At 43.5% G+C, this 20,152-nt stretch overlaps 1 protein-coding gene and 1 non-coding gene across 2 annotated transcripts in view; both read left to right on the forward strand.

Moving 5' to 3' along the window:
* The first annotated feature begins 2,711 nt into the window (after window positions 1–2,711).
* Window positions 2,712–20,152, forward strand: part of LOC144493400 (uncharacterized) — a 47,290-nt gene continuing 29,849 nt past the window's right edge. Inside the window, exons 1-3 of the mRNA XM_078212264.1 lie at window positions 2,712–2,909; window positions 12,826–12,960; window positions 14,182–14,307. The gene's annotated coding sequence lies outside the window, so the exon portion shown is untranslated. The remainder of the gene's footprint in view (window positions 2,910–12,825; window positions 12,961–14,181; window positions 14,308–20,152) is intronic.
* On the forward strand, window positions 19,226–19,299 carry LOC144494593 (small nucleolar RNA SNORD53/SNORD92). The gene has a single exon (XR_013498122.1). It is a non-coding gene; the product is annotated as a small nucleolar RNA SNORD53/SNORD92 (small nucleolar RNA).

Below are 20,152 nucleotides of genomic sequence, written 5' to 3' on the forward strand. Positions count from 1 at the left end.
ACACGGCTATGGGCACTAACTGGATTTCTCTTTTAAAGAGCTGATGCTGGGACAATGGGTCGAAGGCTCTTGTCCTGCACTCTATGATTGAATGAAGTCCCGGGACTTGGACACTTAAGGCAGTGCAGTTTTGGGAGTGTCTTGTATTGCCAGAGTATTTCAGCTGTGATTTTAAACCAGGGCCCTTGATCAGGTGGATGTAATATATCTCGTGGCATTTTTGAAGAAGAGGAGGGGAGTTCCCAAGCTTCCTGCCAAATACTCCTCCCACAACCAATACCACTAAACAGATTAACCCCCCCCCCTTTATGTCGATGGACAATTTTCCTGTACTTTGCCTGTAATATTTTTAATTAATTAAGTGGCTTTGAAGTGCTTTGCAAGATCCTGAGGACATAATAGTCCTTTATGATGCTTTCTTCCTTGAAAATAACAGAAATTCCACAAATCATAGAATTCCTGCAGTACAGAAGGAGGCCATTTGGCCCATCGAGCCTGCATCAACCCTCTAACAGAGTATCTTACCCAGGCCCGCTTCTCTGCCCTATCGACGTAACCTCACACATTTACCATGGCTAATCCATCTAACCTACACATCTTGGGACTATAAGGGGCAATTTAGTATGGCCAATCCACCTAACCTGCACATCTTTGGACCATAGGTGGAAACCAGAGCACCCAGAGGAAACCCACGCAAACACAGGGAGAATTCCACACAGTCACCCAAGGCCAGAATCGAACCTAAGTTTCTGACGCTGTGAGGCAACAGTGCTAACCACTGTGTCACTATGCTGTCCTTCCAATATCTTCCAATCTACCAATATCCTTAGATCTCTGCAGTTTCTATTTCTTCAATCAGAGGCTGAGCTCCCACCAGCATTCTGCCTGGTGGTTAACAGAGAACAGCAATTTCTCCTGTTGACCACAAAAGCTGCTGTTATTCTGTTTTGCTTTCCAGGATTATCTCTCTCTGAGTCAGTAAATATGAGAGTCTATAGTGTTCCCAAAATCAGCTGCTCTTTTTTTTGTGTCCAGGTGTGAAAGATGGCACTTGGGTTTCAATAGGATTTGGCCTGGGTTCCGGGTCCCCATGGCAACCAGGTCACATCAGCTTATCACTGGGCAAAATGAGTAGGAGCTCCATTTTACCTTGAATTAAAAGAGGCAGTTTACAACACAACATCTCACACTCATAACTACATCCACTACTATACAGGAGAGGGACATTATTGTGGAAACATCATTGTCCCCTCCATGTTCCCCTGCTTCACTAATATCCTGGAATTCATTGGCTTTCTAGGAAATAACAAGAAGAGTCGATGAAGGCATGTTTGATGTAATCTATGTAGGTTTTACGAAGTTTTTGGCAAGGTCCCACATGGCAGCTTGATCAGAAAATTAAAAGCTCAGAGGATCCATGGGAAACAGCATGTTAAATCTAAAATTGACTCAGTGGCAGGATGCAACAGGTAATTATGGTGGGTGGTGTTTTTGACTCTGGAAGAATGTAGTGGTTTTGATTGAGGGGTGGCGAGCTATTCGATTCGAGCCAATTAATCCCATTTCCCTGCACTTTTATGTTCTTCTTAAATGCCGACTCTAAGCAACAACTTGGACAAATTTAGGTTCACTGTCCTTCCAGTTACCATTTTATGGCTTTTTTACTTACAACAATTTGAAACCATATGTACCAACCGACTCAAGAACAGCTTCTTCCCTGCTGCCATTGGACTTTTGAATGGACCTACTTTATATGAAGGTAATCTTTCTCTACACCTTATCTGTAAGTGCAACACTACATTCTGCACTCTCTCCTTTCCTTCTCCCCTCTGTACTCTATGAATGGTATGTTTTGCCTGTATAGCATCCAAGAGACAATGGGCGGGATTTTCTGACCGCGTTCACCCCAAAAAAGGAAAGTCCTGCCCAAGGCCAACAGATCTTTGCACGGTCCCACCCACCCCCCCCCACCCCCCAGCCCACTACGATTCCCGTGGTGGGTTGGAGAGGAAAGTTCCCCCCAACACATTTCACTGTATCCCAATACATGTGACAATAATAAATCAATTATATTCAATTCACAGAAACCTAGTCACTGATTACATTTAAGAAGGAAGTAGATAGATTTTTAAGGCATCAATCGGTTTGGGAGAATACAGGAGTACGGAGTTAAGGTAGAAGTTTAGCCATGATCATGTTGAGCACGGTGGCACAGTGGTTAGCACTGCTGCCTCACAGTGCCAGGGACCTGGGTTCGATCCCCGAGCTTGGATCACTGTCTGTGCGGCATCTGCATGTTCTCCCCGTGTCTGCGTGGGTTTCCTCCTACAGTCTGAAAGACGTGCTGGTTCAGTGCATTGGCTGTGTTAAATTCTCCCTCAGTGTACCCGAACAGGCACCGGAGTGTGGTGACTCGGAGGTTTTCACAGTATTTTCATTGCATTATTAAAGTAAGTCTATTTGTTACTAATAAATAAACTTTAAACTTTGAATGGTGGGGCAGGTTGGAAGGGCCCAGTGGCCTGTGTGTTGGAAGGGTGTGTGTCTGTCACCCAGCCTCGCTCCGCTCCTCTACTGATTGACATGTGGCGGCCCCGCCACCTCTTCTGATTGACAGCCAATGCCCCGCCCTCTCTGCTGATTGACATGCGGCGGCCCCGCCCTTCCCCGGCAGCGCCGCGCCTGCGCATTCGCCACCACGTGTCCAGGGGCAGCATGGCGGCGGTTGGTGGCGGAGCGGAGAGCAGCGGCGGGGGCTGCGCCTTCTCCCCGGCCGATGTTTGGCGGCGGCCGCATCCGCCTGTGGAACACGCAAGGTGGGGGCCTGAGGCACGAGTACGTGCCTTCCTCGCACCTGAGCGCCACTTGCAGCTGCTTGTCGTGGGCTCCCCCCGCGGCGCCTCCGTCAGGTGAGTGCCAGGCTCAGGCTGCGGCCTAGTCAGCGGCGGCAGCAGCGGGGGGGAGCCGGGGAGGGGGGAGCCGGGGAGGGGGGAGCCGGGGAGGGGGGAGCCGGGGAGGGGGGAGCCGAGGAGGGGGCAGCGGCGGGGGGGGAGGGGGCAGCGGCGGGGGGGGAGGGGGCAGCGGCGGGGGGGAGGGGGCAGCGGCGGGGGGGAGGGGGCAGCGGCGGGGGGGAGCCGGGGAGGGGGCAACGGGGAGCAGATGTGGGCCCAGCAGAGCGGGAGCGGGGTAGTGAGCGGCCTCGGGATGTCTCTCCCTCCACATGCGGCTCCCGACACCCCTGGGTCCGGCCTCTAACCCACACGAGGGGCCCCTGAGTCCGGGGCGGGAGGGGAGGCCGCCGCCACGCTTCGAGTTTACTTTCCCTCAAATAATCGGGTTATTTTCTTCCCTCAGAGAAAATCCAACAATTTCCCCACAATTTAAAAAAAAAACCCTGTCCAAGTTTTAAAATTTAAAAGTGAAATCCAGCTCCCGTTCTCTCCACGTTGGTTCATGTCGAAGGTTTTTTTTTAATAGGTGCCCGCTACAATCTGGTGAGTTTTTGGGTCGGGGGAGAAGGGTCTTTGTGTTTTAATATTAGGAGTAATGTTGGTGTGAGCAATCCGAGGGTCGGTCTCCCCTCACACCCCAGCCAAAAACTGTCTGAAATCTGACTTTAAATGCCAGGTGAGGACCGCCAGAGGAAGAAAGTTCACATCCTTCACCCTCCACGTTTACCCGTTAAACACGCCTGCTTCAGATTTGAGAGAATAAGGAGATTTGGGGAAAATAATGTTATGAGGACATTTACATCTAGTTTTAACATTTTTAATGTTTCTTTGTATTTGCAAGCTCCAATTTAACATCATCAAGGAAAACCTGGCTCTGGATATTTCACTTATTTCCACAAGCAAGGGGCAACACGGTGGCGTAGTGGTTAGTACTGTTGCTTCACAGGACCAGGGACCCGGGTTTGATTCCAGCCTCGGGTGACTGTGGAGTCTGCACGTTCTCCCCGTGTCTGTGTGGGTTTTCTCCAACTGCTCCGGTTTCCTCCCACAGTCCGAAAGACATGCTGGTTAGGTGCATTGGCCATGCTAAATTCTCCCTGAGTCAACCCGAACATGCGCCAGAGTGTGGCGACTAGGGGATTTTCACAGTAACTTTGTTGCAGTGTTAATGTAAAGCTACTTCTGACATTAATAATTAAACTTTAAGCTGTGAATGTTAAGCGCTAGTTTTAAAGCTAAAACAATAATAAAAATATAAGAAAGCAAAAGTGATGTCGGAAATCTGAAATAAAAGCAGAAAATGTTGGCATGACTCAACAATCTTAGAACATGTGTAAAAAGAGAAAAAGACAATGTTTCAGATCTGACATTTTTTCTCAGCTCAAAAAAAGTATATTTGATAACGAGCTTCGAGCTGCATACATTCTTCATGACTAATGCTGCTGAAACCACCCATATTTTGAAATCTTTAGACTAAACTCTTCGTCTGTTCTGGGCTGTTCTCTCATCTTCAACCTCTCTAAACTTGGGCTTATCCAAAATATTGCTACTTGCCTCCAGTCTAGCAGTATTTTGTTCACCTTTTCTGTGTTTTCTGACTCATTGGCTTCTGGTCTGCCAACAATTCAAATTAAAAATTATCCTGTTTAAATCCTCCTTAGTCTTTCCAGCCCTTAGTTCATTAATCTCCTCTACCCTACAATATGACATATTGAAATTTTCCAAGGCGCTTCACAGGAGTGTTAACAGACAGAATTTGGTACAAAGTCATGAGATATTGAGGTAGATGTCTCAAAGCTTGGTCCAAGATCTAGCTTTTTAGTAGTATCTTGGGGAGGTTTTAGAGCTAAGGGTCATCAGTGATGGGAGTGAAATAAAATTGGGCATGTTAAATTGGAAAACTACAGGTCTCTCTCGAGGTGGTAGTGTAGAAGGAAATTAGAGATAGAGAGCTGAGGCCATGGAGGGATTTGATGAGAATTTTAAAAGCAAGACCTGGCTAAACAGGTCAGCAAGCGTACAGATAAATGAGATCTAGTGCAAGTTAGGATTTGGGCAGCTAGAGTTTTGGGAGAGCTTAACTTTACAGAAGTTTGAAACTGGGAGACAGGCCAGCAGTCAAATCTAGAAATGAAAGACCTCGAGGATTTCAGCAGCATATGGTCTGAGGCAGGGGTGGAGTTAGGTGATGCTGTGGAGGTAGAAATAGGCGGTTCTAGTGAAAGTGTGACTGGAAATTCATCTTTGGGTCAGATATCCCACCAAGGTTGCAGACAGTCTGGTTCAGCCTTTGAGTGATGCCAAGAGAAGAGGGGAATGGAACCAGTGAACAGGGGAAAGGGCTTTTGACTTAGTGAAGACAATAGATTCTTCAGTTAGATGAAATGTTTCATCCAGTATTCGATGCTGGACAGTCTGACAATTTAGAGACAGTGGAGAGGAGAGAGAGCTGGTGGCAAGGTCAGATGCCATCAGTGTACGCAGAAAAACGGACTCTCTTTCGGATAATGTCATCAAGGGGCAATCTGTGGGGGAGAAATAGAAGGGGATCAAGGGTAAATCCGTGGCAGACACCAGAAATAACACTGCAGGAGTGGGAAGAGAATCTGTTGGGTGACCTCAACTTTATTGAAGGTAGAAACTGGAAGACAGGCCAGGAGTCTGGAGTTTGCACGTTCTCCCTGTGTCTGAGTGGGTTTCCTGCGGGTGCTCCAGTTTCCTCCCACAGTCAAAAACTCCGGTTAGGTGGATTGGCCGTGCTCAGTTGCCCCTTAGTGTCAGGGAGATTAACAGGGTAAATACGTGGGATTACGGGGATAGGGCCTGGGTGGAATTGTTGTCGGTGCAGACTCAATGGGCCAAATGGCGCCTCACTGCACTGTGGATGTTCTATGATTCTCTAAGTCAAATCTACAACTGGAATCAGATGAGTTCAATACCATGAGCAAAATTAAAGGGAATGTATTGATGTGGATAGAGAACTGGCTGGCAGACTGGAAGCAGAGATTGGGAATAAACGGGTCCTTTTTCAGAGTGACAGGCAATGACTAGTGGGGTACCGCAGGTTCAGTGCTGGGACCCCTGCTGTTCACAATATGCATTAATGATTTTGACAAAGGAATTTGAATGCAATATCCAAATTTGCAGATAACACGGAGCTGGGTGTCAGTGTGTGCTGTGAGAAGGATGTTAAGAGGCTGCAGAGTGACCTGGACAAGCTGACTGAGTGGGAAAATACTTGGCAAATGCAATATAATGTGGATAAATGCAAGGTTATCCACTTTGGCAAAAACAAGAAGGAAGACTATCTAAATGGTGGCAGTTTTGGAAAAGGGGAAATACAACTTGACTTGGGTGTCATGGGTGGAGCAGTCGCTGAAGGTGGTCATGTAGGTACAGCAGGCGGTGAGGAAAGCTAATGGCATGCTGGCTTTCATAGCAAGAGGATTTGAGTAAAGATGTCTCACTGTAGTTATGTAGGGCCTTGGTGAGACCATATCTTGAGTATTGTGTGCAGTTTTGGTCTCCTAATCTGAGGAAGGGCATTCTTGCTATTGAGGGAGTCCAGCGAAGGTTCACCAGACTGATTCCTGGAATGGCAGGACTGACATGAGAGATTGGATCGAGTGGGCTTGTACTCACTGGAATTTAGAAGAATGAGAGAGGATCTCATAGAAACATATAAAATCCTGATGGAACTGGATAGGTTAGATGTGGGAAGGATGTTCCTGATGTTGGGGCAGTGCAGAACGCGGAGTCACAGTCTAAGAATAAGGGTTAAGCCATTTGGGACTGAGATGAGGAAGAACTTATTCACTCAGAGTTGTGAACCTGTGGAGTTCTCTACCACAGAAAGCTGTTGGGGGCAGTTCGTTAGATATGTTCAAGAGGTAATTGGACGTAGCCCTTGTGGCTAAAGCGATCAGGGGTTATGGAGAGAAAGTGGGGACGGGATACTGAAAGTGCATGATCAACCATCATATGTTGTTTCGCCATGCTGAATTAACACGAGTGTCAGGGGGATTAGCTGGGTAAATGTGAGGGGTTACGGGAATGGGGCATGGGTGGGATTGTGGTCGGTGCAGGCTTGATGGGCCGAATACCACCTCCTGCACTGTAGGGATTCTATGGTTCTATGAATGGTGGTGCAAGCTTGATGGGCCAAATGGCCTACTCACACACCTATTTTCTATGTTTCAACCCCACTGAGCTGGAGGACAGTACGATATTGGGAAGATAATTCTGGCCTCACCATTAACAGCATTATCTTCAGCTGTCTCGCTACTGATCCAGTCGAATTCCCTCTCTCTTTTGGCCGGCACAGTGGTTAGCATTGCTGCATCCCAGCATCGGGCACCTTGGTTCAGTTCCTGGTGTGGGTCACTGTCTGTGCAGAGTCTGCACGTTCTCCCTGTGTGCGTTGGTTTCCTCCGGGTGCTCCAGTTTCCTCCCACAGTCCAAAGATGTGCTGGTTAGGTGCATTGGCCATGCTAAATTCTCTGTGTACCTGAACAGGTGCCAGAGTGTGGCGACTAGTGGATTTTCACAGTAACTTCATTGCAGTGTTAATGTAAGCCGACTTGTGACACTAATAAATAAACTAAATTTCTTTCTCACCACACACCTGCTGCTTAAAATCTATCTCTGATCAAGTTGTAGGTCACCTAAATCTTATTTTTGTGTCTCAGTATGTCTTGTCTGTTTGTGCTCCTGTGAGCCATCTTTAGGACAGTTTAATCAAGGCCATCAAGGGATTTGAACTTGAAAATTGAAATTGAGGCACTGGTGAGCTGGGAAATAATGAAGGCCATTGAGCACAGGAATAAATGGGGCACGATATGAGTTAGGATGCAGGCAGCAAAGTGGCTCTTTATTTAGAATCATGGAAACCCTACAGTGCAGAAGGAGGCCTTTCAGCCCATTGAGTCTGCACCAACAACAATCCCACCCCAGGCCCTATCCCCACACATTTACTCCGCTAATCCCTCTAACCTACACATGCTGGGACATTAAGGGGCAGTTTAGCATGGCCAATCAACCTAACCCGCACACCGTTGGAGGAAACCAGAGCACCCGGAGGAAACCCACGCAGACACTGGGAGAACGTGCAAACTCCACACAGACAGTCACCCAAGCCGAGAATCAAACCCAGGTCCCTGGAGCTGAGAGGCAGCTGTGCTAACCATTGTGCTACCGTACTGCTCCAAATGAAGTTTGGTAAGGCTTTTGTGAGGCTCAGTAATTTTACTGCAATAAAGGGATTCTGTCAGTAACCAAGTTTGATGGTAGGATATCCATCATTGGAATAATTGACAGCGGGTAACAAGCATCGATGCTAGTTTCAGCACAATGTAGGTTGAAACAGGTAATATTGTAGATGTGGGATTAGGCGATTTTAGTGATGAAGAGGATACAAAGTGAGATGTTCAGGCCCTGGTCAAGTATGATGGTAAGATCAAAATAGTCTGTTTCAATCAGATCACGAAAGGGACTGGAATTGTTGGCTTGGGAATGACGTTTCTGGCTAAGGCTGAAATCAAGGGCTTTCCGATGCGTAATACCTAAACTGTACAACTCGTCCAGGACTGGATGTCAGAAAAGCACTTTGGTATTCCATAGTGAAGTGACAAGGTAGAGCTGGGTATCATCAAGTGATGTGGAGATGCCGGAGTTGGACTGGGGTAAACACAGTAAGAAGTCTCACAACACCAGGTTAAAATCCAACAGGTTTATTTGGTAGCAAATACCATAAGCTTTCGGAGCACTGCCCCTTTGTCAGATGGTGTGGAAATGTGGAACCTGCTTTGAGGAGAGGCTGGTTCGGCTGAGGCTGTCTTCCTTAGAGCAGAGAAGGCCAAGAGGGCGCCTGATCGAGGTGTACAAAATTGAGGAACATAGGGTAGATAGGAAGGAACTTTTCCCCTTAGTCGTAGGGTCAGTAACCGTGAAGCACAGATTTAAGGGAAGGGGATTTGAGGAAAAACTTTCACCCAGTGGGTGATGGCTATCTGGAATCCACTGCCTCAAAGGATGGTAGAGGTGGGGACCCTCAACATTTAAGCATTTCGGTGAGCAGTTGAAACACCATAGCATTCAAAGTCACCGACCAGGTGCTTGAAAATGGGACTCGGATAGGTGTCTGATGGTCAGTGCAGTAAGATGTGCTGAAGGGCTTCTATTTGTACTGTAAAACTCTGACTCATGGGGCTGAACTGGATGTGTTTTTAAAAAAGTAGTTTATTGGGTGGTTGGGGGAGTGGTGGGAGTTACATGAGGCTTTCTCAAAGGTTATAGTTGTGGGTATTTAGTAATTTACCAAAGACATGTTTTTACAGCAATTTTGGTGTGCGGTTTTAATAAATCCCGAGGGTTTTGATTAGAATTTTATGGGTAAAATTCTGTGTGCGTGGGGAAATTATATTCTGATATAAAATCTGACATTTTTCCTGGAAAATGGGGTATTAAGTAACCAGCAACTTAATCAGCACTGGTTGTCTTGTCCATAATTCTGGGAGGGGAAGACTGGGTTGACTTGGACTTGCAGTCCAAAGATTCTAGTGTAGTTGCACTGCGGGGGAGGGGGGGGGGGGCGGTGAGGAACTATCTAAATGCTTTTTAAAAGATAAAATTGTCCGCCTCTTCTACTACCTCTGGCAGCTTGTTCCAGACACACACCACCCTCTGTGAGAAAACATTGCCCCTCTGGACACTTTTGTATCTCTCCCCTCTCACCGTAAACCTGTGCCCTCTAGTTTTAGACTCCCCTACCTTTGGGAAAAGATATTGACTATCTACCTTGTTGATGCCCCTCATTATTTTATAGACCTCTATAAGGTCACCCCTCAGCCTCCTACGTTCCAGAGAAAAAAGTCCCAGTCTATCCAGCCTCTCCTTATAACTCAATCCATCAAGTCCCGGTAGCATCCCAGTAAATCTTTTCTGCACTCTTTCTAGTTTAATAATATCCTTTCTATAATAGGGTGACCAGAATTGCACACAATATTCCAAGTGTGGCCGTACCAATGTTTTGTACAACTTCAACAAGACGTCCCAACTCCTGTATTCAATGTTCTGACCGATGAAACCAAGCATGCTGAATGCCTTCTTCACCACTCTGTCCACCTGTGTCTCCACTTTCAAGGAGCTATGAACATGTGCCCCTAGCTCTCTTTGTTCTGTAACTCTCCCCAACACCCTACCATTAACTGAGTAAGTCCTGCCCTGGTTCAATCTACCAAAATGCATCACCTCGCGGAGAGTTTCAAACACTCCTTTGGAAGACTCTACACATAGACACATTCCAAATGACTATCCGAACTTTCGAAAGAGAGCTGCTATCCTAAGCAAAAAGCCCTATTGTGGCAGAAACAGGCTTAATTTATATGTACTCAATTGTCACCCGTCAGCTTGGCAGAAATAATATGCTCAAAAATCAAATGCAGAACATTGTATTCATGCTAATACCTTGGGGATCCCTTCATGGGTGGATGCCAGTTTAAAGCAGTTTGAACCAACTTTGTCTCTTGAGTGTAAGTACAATGCGATATTAGTTATAAAAACAGAAAATGCTGCAAAAAGCTCAGTAGACCTGGCAGCAGTTGTGGAAGGGGAAACAGTTAATGTTTCAAATCCGTGTGCCCAGTTCTAAAGCGGAGTCATGTTGGATTCAGCTCTGTTTTTCTGCTGAGTTTTTTCTCTACTTTCGGTTTCAATTTCAGATTTCTAGCATCCACAGTTTGCTGCTTTGATCGCAATGATATTGACTCCAAAACAAAACACTGCAAATGCTGGAAATCTGAAAGAAAAACAGCTGGAATGAGTTGGAATTTAGAAGGATGAGTGGCGGGGGGGGATCTTACAGGATACTGCGAGGCCTGAATAGAGTGGACGTGGAGAGGATGTTTCCACTAGTAAGGAAAACTAGAACCAGAGAACACCATCTCGGGCTGAAGGGACAATCCTTTAAAACAGAGATGAGGAGGAATTTCTTCAGCCAGAGAATGGTGAATCTGTGGAACTCTTTGCCGCAGAAGGCTGTGGAGGCCGGGTCATTGAGTGTCTTTAAGACAGAGATAGGTTCTTGATTGATAAGGGGATCAGGGGTTATGGGAAAAAGGCAGGAGAATGGGGATGAGAAAAATAGCAGCCATGATTGAATGGCGGAGCAGACTCGATGGGCCGAGTGGCCTAATTCTGCTCCTATGTCTTATGGTCTAAATCATCAGCAGGTCTGGAGAGGGAAACAGTTAAAATTTCACATTGTTCTGATGTAACCCGGCTTGTTCAGTGTCCTGATCAACATTTCAGTGATGTAAACATAGCATTTGTTTAAGTTTCACTATGAACCTATCTCCTTTTAGTGTCAATCTGAGGTCCATGCTTCATATGAAGTGTTCTAATAACTGGGATTTTCCATGGTTATAGATTTGAGAGTAGAACTGAGCTTTTCAAGCAGTCATCTTGAAGTATTGAGCTTCAGTGTTCAGATTTTGTTTGGTTTGGCACTTCCATTCTTGTTTGTTTTTTGTATCATTTATTGGCGCGAATTGCTGCCAGTTATCTTTTCATTTGATAATTCTTTGGATCTTAACTTGGATTGAAGCTAGACTAGTGGTTTGAAAATAACAGGGAATTAATGTTTTACCAGAAAGCAATAACAACTGATTTACAGAAGAATCATGCCCTCCTTTTTTCATGTTTTTTTTCTGGCTAATTCTCTGATTTCAAAGGCTGCGCACTCAACAGGTACATGCATGTACCTATTAGGGTCTTTTTATAGCACTTCAGTAACAAGAACTGGAAATGTTTAGCTTTTAAAGTATATGGCATAGAATCTAAGAATATCTCTATTCTAAAACATCTAGCCGAGCTTCAGTGCTCTTTCAGATTTTTCCACTTCAAATCTTTACATTTAGCTTTTTAATTCATACCTGGATAGTTTTAATTGAACAATGTTTTCAAAAAGAATCAAAAGATAGCTTTGTTCCTTGGGAATAAAACAGCAATTGTGGAGGGCTCTATCTGTGGCAGCATGGAAGAAAGTTACAAATGGAGGAGTAGGGAGTGAGTACAAGTGGCCTGTAGACATCCCAAGTATTCCTGGGTGCAAGAATGAAACACATGCATCTGTTCCTACAAGTTTAATCTGTATTGTGACTTCAGCTCACCTTGGACTTGGCTGAAAGTGGTACCAACTGAGTCAAACTGACACAATGGGGTTGCTGCACTTTGTCTTGATAGCTTAGATGGATGTGTATCTCCAACAGGACTTGGGTTGTCTGGAGATGAAGAAAGAGAAAGCAGGCAAAACAGATTGACATTTCCAATGTTTGTATGATTAAATTAACAAGAAATATTGTTCTCTCCATCTTAGTCCTTCAATCTCTTTTCCTCCATTCTTCCTCATCCAAAAGATGGTATGAAGTGGAGATGCCGGAGTTGGACTGGGGTGGGCACAGTAAGAAGTCTCAACACCAGGTTAAAGTCCAACAGGTTTATTTGGAATCACGAGCTTATGGAACACTGCTCCTTCATCAAGTGAGTAACTGAGCTGATGAAGGAGCAGCGCTCCGTAAGCTCGTGATTCCAAATAACCCTGTTGGACTTTAACCTGGTGTTGTGAAAAGATGACATGCTGAAGTTACTGTAGATTCTTCCTTGCTGGCAGGACGCACTTTTGAAATTTTCACCTAAGTAGAAATCCTTCCAAAATGTCTTATCGGGTTATAATGACCAAAGGCTTTGGCTCCAACCTAAACTTGGACCCCGGTTGGGAAACGGGGACAATAATCTCGTGTTAAATAATCGTTTGAACAGCGCACATGAAATTCCCAAGTGAAAGAGTACCCAATTTGTTTTCTCTTCCCCTTTTCAGGAAGGTCCTCAGACGAAAAAGAGGAGATCAGAAGATGTGAAAGGTGATGACGAATTAGATCTATTGGCTATTGGTACAGCGGTTGGTAGCATCTTGTTATACAGCATAGTAAAGGGAGAACTACAGAGTAAGCTGGTAAGATACTGATTTTTAATGTTGCATTGGGTGAAATGATGGGTATTTCAGAATTGGATGGGTATACATGTTACTAAGAATACTTGATGAAAATTATTTGGGAGAGTGGGGCACATTAATATGTGTATCTATACATTAAAATGCCCGTTTGGCTTCAGTTTAATTCCATGTAATGTCATTTACCAGAACGTATTGAGTTGACTAGTTAACTGAACTGCTTAGTCTTAACCAAAAGTAGAGTTTTACTCATGCCAATCAGTTTTATGTTGAATTAATGCCATTTAATAGATGACCTATGAACTATATTTTCCAAGTTTAGAGCAGCTATAAATTTGTATTATTACATAGCCTAATAATTTGTTTATTTTCAGAATGCTGTAGTCAAAAAGTGCACCAATAAAATATGTTCAGAATTTTATATCTGTGGTGGGACTAACACTTTATGTTCCAGTTCTTTCTATCTTGCCCAGAAGATTAATTTGTCATATCAAGAAAAGCACTACATACAACCAGCTGCAACTTACTTTCTTAAGCCATGGAAGTTATTCAATTTGATCTTGAAATTTTGTTTAAAGATACCTGGTGCCAGTATCACTAAATATGCAATAATAGGTTTATATTCCTGGGACCAAACTTGGCGACTCGACTCATTAACAGTATATTTTATCATTTGGATTAGGCAGTGCTGTGGAATGGTCCGAATTGAGGCATTTTGCCTCCTGATATTCAGCAATCTGAATTGGTTCTTGTCCTGTAGTTACTGCGAGCAGTAACTCTGGTTACCTCGGCATCCAGAGTGAGCTAATAGTTGTTGTTCTGACCCACTGGTGGCGGATGGGATAATAGGACCAGTGGCATGTGCTTTGAAACTTGAGGGAAATTATATTTTTCAAGAGCTAGTTTCTTTGTTCAGGAAAAAGGAAAATTGTTTTTTTCCAATTGTGGATACTTCTGCTGCCATCAGACTTGAATGGCCCTACCTTATACTAAGTCGATCTTTCTCTACATCCTAGCTTTGGCTTAGCACCATATTTTTGTCTGTATAGCGTGCAAGAAGCAATACTTTTCACTGTATACCACTACATGTGACAATAAATCAAATTAAGCTGTGTTCACTTTTGGTACAGTTCCAGCTCAAATGAAATTCTTAATTGGAAATCCTGTGTTTATAAAAATCATCCTTAAACAACTTCTTAACTATAGTCTTTTTATGCATTTCAGGGTGGTGGACATGACAGTAAAGTAAATTGTGTGCGGTGGGTGACATCCAGAAAATGATTGCCTCCATAGCTGCTCAGATGACAAGCACATAGTGGAATGGAGTGTGCCAACAGGGAAAGTAAAATGGTTAGTACAGAAGTCTGGTTCACAGGCTGTGAAGTTTTCTCCTTTTTCTTCTCCCCCTCCCAAATTTTTCTTCTCTCTCCTTCCCAAAGGAAAGCCTAAATGACGACTTGTCTCGTCACATTCAGACGAACGAGCCTGGCAGGTCATTTGGTTGACATTCCATGATTTCTTCCACTATTGATTCAGTAACAACGCTGTACGTACTTCATTTCCACAAAGCTGGTTCTGCTGCCACAAGGCTCTCATTTGGCAGCGAGATGAATGCAGTTCTTCTGATATGCATTGTCGGAGCACTCATCAGTGAATATGCTATTTTGAAAGCTGGTGCCATATTTTCATGGACCATCTAATTGTCTTCACTAATTCAGAGTCTATCGTGAAATACATATGTAAGTTACAAGAAGCAGCCATTGTCTTTAATCTTGCATTGTCTGCTATTTTGTGAACAAAATACATTAATAACTGATATTTTAAATTTATAACCAATGAGACTGTATTTACATTTTAATCTTCAAAACTGAATGAAGTTGAGGTGTTAAGCCTAGAACAAAGTTTTTTGCTGTATGCCCATAGCCAGCAGTGTTGATTATTGGAATGGTTTGCACCAGCTCCATTGGGCCATTGTTCATATTTGGTGTTGGTAATTCACATGTGGAATTTTGTTTGTGAAATAAAGTGCTCACTTGTGATTAAAAGCCAGAATTCTGGTTGTTTTCCCCAGTGCCATTGTAAACTTAAGGCTGCTGGAAATGTTGCAGTGCAGACTAAGAATCAATCTTGTAACTTCCCTGCTTCACGTAGTTACATACTGGGCCTACAGCATTGTCACCCATTCCCTTGCATACTTTTGAGATATTCATGTTTTGGAATTGGGAAGAAGCAATCAAAAGCTAGGAGTTTTCTCAAAGGGCTGCTTCAGACTGGCATGTAGATTGCGTCATTGAAGTAACTTACCAAGTAATGTATTTAAAGGGAATGGTAGCATATTAGTCTAGAGGCCTGGACTAATGATCTCGAGACAAGAATCCAAATCCCACCAAGGAAGCTGGAGAATTTAAACTCGTTAATAGTTGCAGAAAATTAACCCTTGCATTATTGTACACAACTAGGAGCAGGAGTAGGGCTTCGAGCCTGCTCCACCATTTCATGCGATCATGGCTGATTTAATCTCAGCCTCAACTCTACTTTCCTGTCCATTCATCATGGCCCTCCAAACCCTTACTAAAAATCTGTCGACCTCTTCCTTAAATTTACTCAATGTCCCGACATCCGCCACTCTCTCGGGTGGTGAATGCCACAGAGTCACGATCCTTTGAGAGAAGTAATTTTTCCTCATCTCTGTTTTAAATCTCCCTCCCCATATTGTAAAACCATGACCTCCTGCTCTAGATTCCCTGCAAGAGGAAACATCCACTCCATGTCTGCTTTGTCAGTCCCTGTTATCAGCTTGTACATCTCAGTTAGAGATCTCATTCTTCTGAAGGAGTATTGGCCTAAACTGCCCAACCTCTCTTTGTAAGACAAACCTCTCATTTCTGGAATCAAATCTTGTGGTGTAGGAAACGCATTGCAAATTTGCCAGGGTACATTTAATGGGACTGATCGGAAGAACATGTGAACAGTGTACCATTCAGCGATAAAGCATGTTCCGCAATTCAGTTAGAACAGAGTCACACATGCTTCGATGCTTTTCCAACATTGCATTAGTACCCGTGCACCAGTTTTTAGATTTGTGTACATGGATATCGAATTCCCTTTGCTCCCTACCCCAGTGTTCATGAATAAATTATTCATATTTATCTATCGCAGATCCAAGTGCGTAACCTTACACTTGCTCACATTAAACTGTGTCATAGCTTTTCACAGAGCCAAGTCTTTTGTGCTCCCACCATTACAGTTTCTAGCTCTTAAATTAATGTTATCTAATTTAAGTCCATAATATACATGGTGAAAAGCTGAGGTCACATTACAGATTCCTATGCAATGATATTTTACACATGTGGCAGTTCATTGCCTGGTGCTTGCAAAACTGAAGAAAAGGTATTGGGGTTGCTAGTTTCCATGAAAAATCGGCAGATATTTTCTTCCAGGCCTCTTTAATTCCTGTATTTGGGGGAACTTGGCTGATTTGTGTGTTAGACTGGCTCTTCAGAAATAACTTCCCCAATCCAGTTAATGATGAATGAATACCACTTTTCTGAAGTTTGATTATTCTACAAGTGAATCTTTGCTTGAAGTTTATAATCAATTCTTTTGTAACAGCCAAGATATGGCCACGGTTCCTTTGACCGTGACAGTTCCCATCTCCTTCTGTTGGTTACGCAGTCCTTTGTGTGGTGGTAAATTCTCAGGAGTTCAGTTGCTCGCATTGGTTCCTCCAGAAGCTTGCAGGTTTTTGTTGTGATAGAGAAGTTAAACCAGAGAGTACCATGACCTCCTGTTCTAGATTCCCTGCAAGAGGAAACATCCACTCCATGTCTGCTTTGTCAGTCCCTGTTATCAGCTTGTACATCTCAGTTAGAGATCGCATTCTTCTGAAGGAGTATTGGCCTCAACTGCCCAATCTCTCTTTGTAAGACAAACCTCTCATTTCTGGAATCAAATCTTGTGGTGTAGGAAACGCATTGCAAATTTGCCAGGGTACATTTAATGGGACTGATCGGAAGAACATGTGAACAGTGTACCATTCAGCTGATAAAGCATGTTCCGCAATTCAGTTAGAACAGAGTCACACATGCTTCGATGCTTTTCCAACATTGCATTAGTACCTGTGCACCAGTTTTTAGATTTGTGTACATGGATATCGAATTCCCTTTGCTCCCTTCCCCAGTGTTCATGAATAAATTATTCATATTTATCTATCGCAGATCCAAGTGCGTAACCTTACACTTGCTCACATTAAACTGTGTCATAGCTTTTCACAGAGCCAGTCTTTTGTGCTCCCACCATTACAGTTTATAGCTCTTAAATTAATGTTATCTAATTTAAGTCCATAATATACATGGTGAAAAGCTGAGGTCACATTACAGATTCCTATGCAATGATATTTTACACATGTGGCAGTTCATTGCCTGGTGCTTGCAAAACTGAAGAAAAGATACTGGGATTGCTAGTTTCCATGAAAAATCGGCAGATATTTTCTTCCAGGCCTCTTTAATTCCTGTATTCAGATTTGGGGAACTTGGCTGATTTGTGTGTTAGACTGGCTCTTCAGAAATAACTTCCCCAATCCAGTTAATGATGAATGAATACCACTTTTCTGAAGTTTGATTATTCTACAAGTGAATCTTTGCTTGAAGTTTATAATCAATTCTTTTGTAACAGCCAAGATATGGCCACGGTTCCTTTGACCGTGACAGTTCCCATCTCCTTCTGTTGGTTACGCAGTCCTTTGTGTGGTGGTAAATTCTCAGGAGTTCAGTTGCTCGCATTGGTTCCCCCAGAAGTTTGCAGGTTTTTGTTGTGATAGTTAAACCAGAGAGTATCCCCGAGATGTGAACCATTTCTGAAAATAAATCATTTGACTGGATCTGCAATGTATATAACATGCACAGCACAACTGGCAAGTGTTTGTTGTTCTATGACTTGTCTTCAGAACCTGAGACACTTGTGAATCACTCCTGAGAGTTGCGGTGGCTGTGGGGGGCAGGTAGCGACACGATTGGTTGTGCTTTAGGAAAATTGGGACAGAGAAATGTTTCCTTAACTGAATGCATTCTCTCAGTCCTAAATAGCAAAGTTCATTGCTCGCTTAAGGTGCCTCTTTCTCAGATGTTTAAAATACACCTGATTTATGGCCATCTGAGCACACTGCTGGTAAATGGAATTAAAATGAATTGTGTACCATCGTTGAAACTAACTGAGGTTTTTATCGTGGAGGCCCAGTGCTTGCAGCATCTTCAACTTGACAGTCTTAAACAGTTTCTGAAAAAACTGGAAAGGGTGGAAATGGTAAATATCTGTGTGTGACTTCTACAAAGTTAAAGCTGCTTGCTTTGTGAGTTGATGTCTGATTCTAGAGATTAAATTGGAATTAAAGGCTGTGTCTTTTTGTGGCTTGAATGTTTGAAATTGTATCTGAGACACAAGACAGCTTCATAAATTAGTAAGTACTGTATCACACTATGTATTTTATGGAGTATATGTTTTTACGGCCTCGACTCCCTTTTTGTGCCATTTCTCTATTCCTTGATCTCAGATGTTAGAATTTGAATTCAATTTTTTAAAACCTGGAATTCAAAATCTACTGATGACCATGAAACCGTTGTCGATTGTCAGAAAAACCCGATCTGATTTGCTAATGCCCTTTCGGAAGGAAATCTGCCATCCTTACCCGGTGTGGCCTACATGTGACTCCAGAGCCACAGCAACGTGGTTGACTCTCAACTGCCCTCTGAAATGGCCTAGCAAGCCACTCAGTTCAAGGGCAACGAGGGATGGGCAATAAATGCTGGCCAGCCAGTGACACCCATGTCCCACGAATGAATTTTTAATAAAAATGAAATATTTGGTTCTTGGGTTTCTTCTGGTTACCATTTTGGTACTTTGAGTTTAAGATTACTCACTGGGCATTACCTGTGCCATGTGACATTTTCTTAAACCTCCTTTTGACAATGGTATCACATGTCCAAGGAGATCATTGTTGATTTACATTAAACTGTGACGATTTTTCAGAATGCACACCCCACCAGCGCACTTTGTGTTATCAGTATTGATTAGATTTGTTTTGAATGATAGCAGAATCTAGTCTGGCATTAAAATGATGGAACAAGCAAATGCGTGAAGTTTCTGTGCAATGGGGTGTCAGGGGTGGTGGGAGGGAAGGTTAGTGGAAGTTCTCAATCTTGTCACATAAACGAATAGCTGTATCTCTTGAGCACAGTTTACTCTTTACACCAAAGCAGGGTTTCCAGAAGTCTTGCTGTGATGATTTGTTAAGGTTTCGCTGTTTTGCTGACAAACCTGACGACACATCCTTGGCTGTCTGAGCAAGCTGGCTAATCCCTCGATTTGCTTTGGTGATGAGTAGCCATTCAGGGTTAATTTAAAACAAAATGATAACCTTGCAGATGAAATGATGATTGTGTTTGTGTGACTGCCTGCCTTCCAAAATTGGCCCCTTCATTACTGTTACCCCTTCACCCTAATGTGCAGAAAATAAATAATACTATTTTATGCTATGTTGGTGGTGTAATTTTAATTAGATTCAACCTCAGTCATGGGAAGTCTCCCTCAATACTCTTGACAATAAAATAAAAGCAAAATATTGAGGTAAATAGAAAATTCTGGAAAAATTCAGCAGGTCTAGTAGCATCTGTGAAGAGAGAGAAACAGCATTAATGCTTCAAGTCCAACATCACTCTTCTTCCAAACTCTTAGACCATGTGGGCACAGCTATGATAGATAGCTCAGTGACGCATACAAGCTCTTGGGTGAAGAATGTTCCCTTGTGTGAGATAGCAGAGGGCTGCTTCCATCTATCGCATTGTGCCCCCAGTGGATCTTAAATTTGATGCAGGGCACAGAGAGGAAGAAATCAGCATAATTCGAATGGGTTCTAGAGAAACAATTGGCTGCTTTATATTGGAATTCTGTAAAGTATATTAAGTGACACATTGGTTTTCCTGACCTTAGCTCCAGTTTGAAGAATTGCTGGTTTCATGACGGTGTTTGAGACTTTAAGCAGTTATATTGCAAGAGGTGCTTGGTCCAAGCAGGAGAAGACAAACTGCAAGCTAAACATGTCCAGGTGTAAAGTGATTAAAAATCAATGCTTAGATGCCCAGGGAGAAAGGAAGAGAGTTGAGCACTAAATCTAGCACGTAAAATCAATCTATTTGTAAGC

The sequence above is a fragment of the Mustelus asterias genome, chromosome 5 (genome assembly GCF_964213995.1).
Source record: "Mustelus asterias chromosome 5, sMusAst1.hap1.1, whole genome shotgun sequence".
Taxonomy (NCBI): Eukaryota; Metazoa; Chordata; class Chondrichthyes; order Carcharhiniformes; family Triakidae; genus Mustelus; species Mustelus asterias.